The sequence below is a fragment of the Papaver somniferum genome, chromosome 7 (genome assembly GCF_003573695.1).
Source record: "Papaver somniferum cultivar HN1 chromosome 7, ASM357369v1, whole genome shotgun sequence".
Taxonomy (NCBI): Eukaryota; Viridiplantae; Streptophyta; class Magnoliopsida; order Ranunculales; family Papaveraceae; genus Papaver; species Papaver somniferum.
Window position 1 is genome coordinate 97,617,549 of NC_039364.1, and position 10,004 is coordinate 97,627,552.

Genomic DNA, 10,004 nt, shown 5'->3' on the forward strand with positions numbered 1-10,004 from the left:
TAGCAATGCTGAGAGTTGAGGATTGATGATGCACGGAGATGGGATTTGCATCCAAATTTATAGTAGCAAATGAGTCTCTGTTCAAACACTTGTACGTAACGCATAGGTCATGCATGGAATTGAAATGGTAGTTGTACTACTAGTAGAGAAGTATTATTTTTTTAAGAAAACTTGGGCAGAGCCTAAGGATTTGGATTGCTAATAATGCAAGCGTGGTCATTGTTTAGACAAACATTAGACCCATTGCTAAGGTTCTTACAAGTTATAACCAAATTCAAAGCTTGGAATTTTGGGTTTTATGTAACAGGTTAAGACCCAGTAAAACAAAAATTACAGGTTTGATATGTAATAGGGATTCTTCATTCGTTGTCTGTTTTTCCTTGTGGTAGTTTCTACTGAATCTTCCTTTGATTATTTGGATGTAGAGAGTGTTGAAGTGCTCCAGGATTTCATTTGCTCTAATTTTGCTCTAATTTTTCCTAGTAGTAGAAGTATACTTGCTCTAATTTTGTATATTTAAATTTTTTTTTAAAGAGGTCATGAAAATAGATTTGAAGGGAAAAGAAAAGGGCAAACCGAAGACCAAATAAAATTTGGAATCTTGATTCTTGACCAGTAGTCTTTAGTTTGACTCTACTTTCATGTTTTCATCGTTGTAATTACTATGAAGTTAAAAGGAGAAAGAATAGTTTGCTTTGTGCTCACCGCACGGCTGCATCCTTGAGTGTACTGATCTTCTCTTGTTTAATGCCTTCGGAGGGATGCTCATTCTCTGTCCGTTTACATCGCATTTTAGGCTAGGATTTCTGCTTCAGCACTGCAATTAGTTCGCAGGTAGCGAAGTTCTACTCTATTTAGTATTTACGTAATGAAACCATTGATGCGTGTTACTACGAGACTACGGCCAGATAGATTATGACTGGCTTTCAATTAAAAAAAAATAGGTATTTGAAAAGAATTTTGTGTTGAGTTTTGACCGAGTCAGCCACTGCTTGATTGACAATCTAATTCCTTATGAAAGTGCTCGTAAAAGGAATAAATAGCGCACATACATTTTGAAAAGAATTTTGTGTTTTGTTGTGTTAAAAACTTCTGACTTTGAAAGATCGTTTGGTCCCATAATTCCCAGATTTAAAATGTAAAATTTGGTAAGATTGTGCTCGTTGAACTTTTGGTACTTGGTCAAAAATATATACATGTACATGTTGGCTAGGGATGTTGCTGGTTATAACAATCACATCCAACAGCTGTGCTCCATCGTCCGTCCCGGCCAATTCGTGTTCATACGAGACATTTGTTTGCTTCCTTGGTTCCTTTTTTCCTGATGTCTATAGTTTTTGCTTGTACCGGCTCGAAATGCAAATATTCATGGATTTTTAAACTTCTCCGTACAATTACATTTTCCATTACAAAGAAGCACTATTTCTCTTATATTTTTATTTGTTTTTTCAATTTCCCATGCCAATAATTTGCTCTTATCCTGTGCATGGGTGCGCAAGATAACAAAACCCATATAGATATCAACTAAATGATTGATTCGCACCAATAATAACCCGAGTTGAGAATTAGTTATTTTTGGAAAACGAGGACAGAGCCTCTCAAACTTTTATTGAAGAAACTTAGTTATCTTTCTTCTCTAGCCTCTGCATATGCTTCCATTTCTAGTTTTAGAGTTGGTTCTGAATCACTTTGGAACATGACATTATGACCATCCTGTTAGAGCATTGCTCGGTCGAAACTATCTCAAGCTTATTGTCAAATTTAGTTGATCAAAACTACATTTTGATTTATAGTCTATATTTAGTCAAGTCTCGGATTAGGATGGAGGTGTGTAGTTGAGTACCATACATCACTATATTCTACCGTTTGAAGGCTAAGATCAACCAAAGCTTTTGGAGAACTTCATCAACAAAAGGAAAGTGAATACTGAACCACCTATTTCTCAAGTTTTCACCTTTCTATCTATGTGACAATTTCGCATGACTAAAGTGGACTTTACATGCACAACAGAAATTTCGAGTCAAGTTTATCTTGTTAATTATTCTCGAAATATGTTGACTAAGCTTAAGAACATTTGTTCATACTTGATGAATTTGGCTAAGAACAATTTATTGTTTATGACCTAAATCGTGATTCAAGTTAAACATTTGAAAATAGTGTGGAACAATGATATGTGTCATTGATGTTATTCGGGAATGTTTCAAATTGATTATTAGAGAGATATAGAACTGCTGCAAATTTGGATACCGAGTATGCAAACCTAAAAAAATCTGTTGACTCGTGAGCTCATGATGGTACACATACCTAGCATGCATACCGAAAAAGTTCCGTGGACTCCTGAACTTGTTTTGTCTTAAGGGTATACAAACCCGGTACACGTACAATGACAAAATAACTCATGAAATAGAAAGTAAGTACACATACCAGGTACACGTACTTAACCTGTTGAATATTTCAGATGCATCAGAATTATTTCTACGAGATAATCGACATTTGAACAACTCTCTAAAAACACATCTAGATACATTTGATCACATCATAACCTATGGTTGTGACTCAAGATTAAAGTCTTAAAGTGTTATATGAAAATGGTTAAGCTTATAGTTCGTCTGGATAGTTTCGGCTAACCTTTCATGAACAAGTCAGTGTACACGGTTCGATTACGGTTCATCTTAACCAGAGTGTATATTTTGTTGTGTTAGTCTCAAATCAAAGATTCATCTAACAATGGATATTGATTGGTTGATTCCAAAGCTACCTTAGCTTAAATCTAAAGCAACCTTTGATTTTGAAAGTTTATATAAGGAAAATCTCAAGCAACTGGGATATTTTAATCCCCGACATTTTTCTTGTGTGTCCTAGTTATAAACTAGATTCGCCCTCTCCTTTAAACCTTTTTAGGGTTAGCGACTAAAAAGACTTCTCTTAGGGATTCGTGAAGCCATGTCCGACTATCTTTATCTTGATAATTCGTGTATCCTGATCTTGCTACTGATTGTTGAGTCTCACTCCGATCAAGTAAGATAGATAGAAATCACAAAGTTTCTTCGTCTCAGACTTTGTGATTCCGCAGGTATATTGCTCTATAACGATTCCTTGTTAAAATCAGAGTAGGTTTTACTTGTGAGGTGAATAATAATATAGGCTGCTCTTCGGGAGTCCTAAGTATCGGATTTTGAGGTTTTCTAGGCTTTGTCTATTGCAAAAGATTTCATATCTCACCTTGATCTTTTGATCAGAACGAAAATCACATATAGGCTTATATGTGGGAGGCAAATTTGTTTAAAGTCTTCAATTGAGTTGAAGCAACTCTTAGGCTGTATGTAAAGGACGTCAGCTAAGGGAATCAATTGTGCAGAGTCTTGCGAGATTCAAGAGGTGTAAGAAGCGAGACTGTAACTGAAATACTGTGAGGGTGGATTGGGTGTCAACTACATTCCAGTTCAAAGTTTTGATAGTAGGCTAGAGTCTGTAGCGGCTTAATACAATTTGGTGTTCAAATCTAGACAAGGTCTCGGTTTTTTTTTTTTGAATTGTGGCTTCCTCGTTAACAAAATTTCTGGTGTCTGTGTTACTTCTTTTTCCGCATTATATTGTTTATCTTTATAATTGAAATATCACAGGTTGTACGTAAATCAATCAAAGTTGATACGTCCATCGTAATTGTTGGATACAACTTGATTGATCTTGGATATAGATATTTGGAATCGTCTAAGTACTCTCACGGTATAATCAAGTTCACAGACTTGTCTCTGTTTACATATTGATTGCGAGATAAAAAAATATAAACTCTTCAGATAATTTCTGATTGAGATTCATTAAGTTGTAACTCTCGGAATTGTATTTGAATTTGGTCCATACAGGTTTCCTAAGAAAAGGTTGGTGGTGTATTTTGGTACACCCGCATTTTTACATCCCATTTAGCTGCCCATCACTCTCTTTTCTTATATTTGTTCCCTTGTTGTAGTCTGATAGGACCCCTTGTTTCAATAGTTTCTCCTGTAACATCAATTAAAGTTAGTCACATTCCTGAAGTGTTATGGGACTAAACATTGAATAAGTTATTGTTATTCTCAGACTCGTATACCTTGTTTCCTTGTCAGGTTCTCAATCTAATATTTGTGCTTCATCCTTCATAGGGTTGTAGTAGAGTGATTGCATGATATTGTAGGTTTGTTTTGTTTACATCCATGCAGCCATTAATGAATCTCACATTCATTTTTCTTGTAGTTGCACTATTCTATTGAATTTTTAAAAGTAACATCACATATAACCTTCCATATATGCTAAATGATTATGCTACAAAATTCAGGCAATTTACTACAAATATCCCTTGTTACTGTCAATGAACCACAAGTTTAACCAATCATGAGAAGTGTTACAATTATTCATTATATAGTTTAAATGCACCCTTATCGGACGAGAAATTACACTTAATAAAAATATGAGTTAAGGATTCTTCCACGACATCACATAGCTTATACTTTGTAACAATGTTTGGCATTATGATAGCTACTCTTAGACTTGTTGGAAGTATGAAATGTGCCGTTTTTCAAATAAAATTCTTAATAATTAGTGTTTAGTTTTAGATTACATATCATACTCTAGTTAGCAGTATTATCATTGCTACAATTTATGGAACTATAAAAAGAGTTGACTGTAAAAGTACCATTTGTGTTTAAATTCCAATGAGATGTATCCTCTGTATTGTGTCTATGGATGATTAGTTTCTTTATCTTTTCTATCCTTATATGGTCAAAACCTACATTCAGTTTATTGGCGTCGCACTCATTGTTATTAGTGAAAAATTGGCCTACCTTGTTGAGATTTTCTGTATCTGAGACAGGTTTACAGATAGGAACATTGGTATCTTGTATCAATTGGTCATCCCAGATATCTATAGTTTCGCCATTTCCAAATTCGCAGTAGAAAATATTTTGGTTTGTTAGTACCCACAATGAACCCCTTTCCAAATATAATTATCTCCACCATTTGTTTTATCTTTTATGTGTAAGGTATCACATTTAGGATAATATTTAGATTTCAAAATTTTTGCAAACGTAGATTGCAGATTTTCTTTCAATCTCCATGTCATTTTGGCTGTCACAGATTCATAGCCAAGTTGAACTTTTCAATATTTTGTAGTCTTAGTCCACCATCAAATAAAGGTTTACAATCTGATTTCCATGCTTAAGCTATATTCCTTTCGTATCTTTCTAATTTTCCCTTTTTTTATTCTTTCTACCGGTAGTCTCTCTGAAGTTTAGTTAGAGTTTTGCAAAAAATAAATAAATAAAAAGGGAATTTGAAGCAATGCATTTGACAAATAGCTAAAAAAGATTTTTTTTATTTTTATCATTACTATTCTACATACACAATTCAAAAAATTTCCTTTCCAACTTTGAAGCATACTACTCATTTTTAAGCCAAAGGTTCAAAGCTTTGAACTTTTGATTTTTTAGTAAACATCCGTGATCCTAAGTATCTGTCATTTAGATTAATAAATTTTACTCCTAGGATTTTCTTTGCTTATTATTGTTGGATCTGTATTTGGGCGAACACTCCTGATTTACTAAGATTCCCAAAAGTGATGTAAAAATCTTTAAAAATATCAATTAAGTTATGACAAGTTTTAGCATTTGCTTTACAGAAAATAAGCCAGTCATCTGCAAATAGTAGATGACTTACCTTGGGAACATATCTAGAGATTTTAATTTATATCTTTGATAAGGCCATTTTTTTCACATTTAACATTGTTCTTGATAGTGAATCCATACGTAAAAGGAAAATATTTAAAGAGATAGTGGATCTCCATTTTTAACCATCTAGTTGCCTTTTCAAAAAAGAGATATTTTGTAAAAGGGTCGTAACTTTATGAGTTAATTAGAGTTTGGATCCTAAAACATGCACTTGGTGCAATAGGGTTGTAGACTAACGAAGGCCGCTAAGTTAATAGTTAGTTGACATTTCCATCTTAACCAAGTTAACTCCGTTTAGTTTGAAAGAAACCTGTTAAAAAAGATAACCGGGTTCTAGCCGACTCGAATCAAGTTCTGTTAGAGTCTGTTGGAGATAATGGCATTGGCGGATGTTATTGCTGAAATCCAACACCTTGCCTTGGTCCTTGGTATACTGAATATTCTTGTGAGATGGTGAGGGAGACCGCGTGGATCCCAGTTTCACTCTCCACCTTGACACTTTGTGTCCTAGTTAATTGCTTGAGTCATCCTCTATTGACCTAGGTTTCCTATGAGAAACATAATTAGGTCTACGACTAAAATGCTGCGCTTTGGGTTCGTGAAGCCAGGTACGACTATTTTTTCCTTGATAGTTCCTGTATCCTGATCTTGATTTTATGTTATTGAGTTTATCTAATCTTTTTCAGGAAAGATAGATAGAAATCGCAAAGTTCTCTTCATCTCGGATTTTGTGATTCCTCAATATATATATATTTGGAAATTGATCTTAAGTGATTTTTTAAAGATTTTTCTTGAGAGGTTGTAAAAGATCCAGGATTCTCATCTAAGTGAGTAAATGTTCCGGATTGTGAGGTTTGCTAGCTTTGTCTATTGCAAACAAATTTTCAAGCCTTGATATTTGTTGTAAAGGGAAATCAAATAGGATTATCTGTTAGAGTTAGATTGGTATCAAAATTCTTCACTAAGGTTGAAGCAACTTTTAGGCTGTAAAGGATGTCAGTTAAGGAAATCAATTGCATAAAGCCTTGCGAGGTTCAAGAGATGTAAGGAGCGTGACTGTAACTGAATCGCTTGGGGGTGGATTCGGTCTCAATTACATCCCGATCCAAAGTCTGATAGTAGGCTAGTGTCTGTAGCGACTAAATACAGTTTGAAATTCAAATCTAGACGAGGTCTCAGGGTTTTTCTACAGTTGCAGTTTCCTCATTAATAAAATTATTGTGTGTGTGTGTGTGTGTGTGTGCTTTTTATTTTTCCGCATCTTTTGATTGTCAAAAGTGCTACATTGGTTCATACTCCAATCAAAAACAAAAAAAGTGGTGGTGTATTTAGTACCCCCGCGTTTTCAATTGGTATCAGAGAAAATTCGTATACTAAGTTACAACCGACATGACGATCTCTTGAATTGAAAGAAGCAGTCAATTAACAGATTTCGAGTGTGTTCTAAAAACCATCGATGTTGATCTAAATATTGATTTGAATAAAGTCATTGATAATCTTTGTCATGAGAAACAACGATTGATAAGGAAAATTAATGGACTTCATTGTGAACTGTATATCCAGAATTCAGATCTTCGAGAAGGATCTGAAAGAGAAAAAGTTCTTCAAAAGGAGTTGGATGATCAAATATGTATCAACAAGGATACGATTTCCATGTTAGATGAATCAAAGGCTACCTTAGTGAAAGTTCTTGAGAATTTAAAATATGAAAAAGAAATGTATAGCTTCTTAAATAACTTAAGTCATACTACTCTTGATTCTTGTTTAAAAATTTATCGTCAATCAAGATATAAGAGAGGTCCAGGCCTTGTTAAACCTGATTTGACTCATATTTCATCGAAAGGACCTAATGATTCACCCACAACCTTTCTAGGTTCCTGTATGTTTTGTGCTTCGTGTAATTACCATCAACATACATGTAATCTCTTTAGACAGAAGTTAAAAGCTTCCAGTGTTCTACACAAAAAGGCTGGAAAACTTCCGTCAAATATTGAAAGACTTACATAAGGCATGACAAGATATCTTAATCTAAGGAAAAGTAATGTTTGTCTGGGAGATTTTGCCCTAAAGTCAACCTCACCATTTAAATGGTTTCTTAATAGTGGATGTAGCCGACTATGACAGGTGACCTTTTATGGTTCGTGAATGCAGATGATTTTACAGGAGGAACTGTGACTTTTGGAGACGGGAGTTATTGCTATATCAACAAACAATGGACAATCAAACTTCCAAGAGTTCCCGGAACTCATGATGTTGTTTACGTCAAAGGTATGTCTGCTAATCTACTTTCTGTTAGTCAAATTTGTGACAAAGGCCATAAAGTTATCTTCAATGCTAAAGGATGTGACATTGAAGATAAGTCTGGAAAAATAATTTTTCGTGGCATTCGTGGCAAAATAACTGTTATCTTCTTGATATTTTGTTTAGTATTTGTTGTAATTTGACTAAGGTGGAATCTACACAACTTTGGTATGATCATTAACAAAGAACTTGTTAGAGGTGTACTCAAAATCAGTGCCAAAGTGGATGGTTTCTGTGGTGCTTGTCAGAAAGGTAAACAAGCTAGAGTTCTACATAAGTCATCACAAAACATTCCCACGAAAGCTCCACTTGTTTGGTCCAATCCAACAACCTACTATTGGAGGAAAGAAATATGCTTTGGTAATGGTTGATGAATACACCAAATTCGTTTGGGTGGAGTTCATTGCTCATAAGAATGATCTCCTGAGTGAATCTAAGATTATTTTAAATAGAATCCATAATGAACAAGGTCGCAGACTAAAGAACTTAGGAGCGACCGTGGAACAATATTTAAAGATACTAAGGTATTTGAGTTCGGTGACATACTGGGTATTATTCAACAATATTCTCCACCAATAACTCCACAAGCTAATGGAGTTGTAGAAAGAAAGCACAGTAATATCCAAGAAATGGCTAGGGCAATGCTCTATAACAAAAGTTTTGGGGAGAAGCTGTTTTTACAGCTTGCTATTTGATCAACCGTGTTTACCTATGGTCACGAACCCTAAATACTCCTTATGAGTTATGGTATGGTAAGAAACCTAACTTGAGTTATCTCCGTGTGTATGGAAATAAGTGCTACATTCTTAAGGATCGAGAACAAAAAGGGAAATTTGATTCGAAAAGTGATGAAGGAATTTTCCTAGGCTATGCTTCTGATAGTCGTGGTTCCCGGATATACAATCTCAGAACCAATTTCATGATGGAATCAACAAATGTTATTATAGATGATTTGACCAACTTTCATCATGATAAATTTTCTATTTGTGAGATGTGTTCTTTGTTATCATATTCTGGTGATTTATCTCATATTTTCTCATGTTTTAAGCTTTTAACTCTTGCAAAAGAGGAGTAAACTATTTTGAGAAGGACAATATTGATCTCTCCACAATTACACTTTTGTGAATATACTGCCACAGGATTCCATAAGATATTCACTAGGAATTTACTTACTTTTTTGATTGCATAACCGCCAGGGGATAAGTGGTAAACTTCAATCTCTACATTCGTACATGTATAGAGAAGCTATAATTCTTATGTCGAGTAATATCGCACTAATGGTTCTCTTGTTCATAACTGGCGTAGATAATAGTTTTTGTCAATGATTATTTTTCTCAATAAAATATTGTATCTTAGTGCCTCTAACATTAAGACCGTTATTTTTAACTTCTTTGTTCGTAACTGAAAGAAGAGAGAAAAATATTGGGATACAAATTCACTTTGTTCGTACTGTCAAGTAAGTTTGTTAATGTCCAAAGAAAATTCTTCTCTTGTGATTAGAGTAAAGGTCGCTCATGTTGTTCTTTCGGGAATGCCATCAAATAAGGGAGAGTTTATTTGAACTTGCGCTTAAACTAATATCTTTATGGGGAAAGCGGATGTGGAATTGTAGGAGATTCTTGTACCTAAACGTCTCCTTGACGCAAAACGAGTTTTCTTGGTAAAATCGTCTAAACTAAAAGTTGGTATGTGTTTTTTGATCTTGATTACTATTTTGTTTAAATTGTGATCCATATTTTTCGCCTTTTCCAATTTTGTTGACAAAAAGGGAGAGAATTATTAAGTAGCATCTTACTACAATGTATGGCTTTCCGGAGCATAATGTAGCGGGGATTATCATCTATAGGTTTTATCTATTTTGCAAAAGATATAAGTATTGACTAAGGGGGAGAAAATATCACCATAGTATTGCTTCAAAGTTGCGGTGCGATTGAACTTTGAGGAAGGTATCAATACTATGTTTTTGTATAACAACCGATGAGTAGAGTGACTTTTTCATTCTAA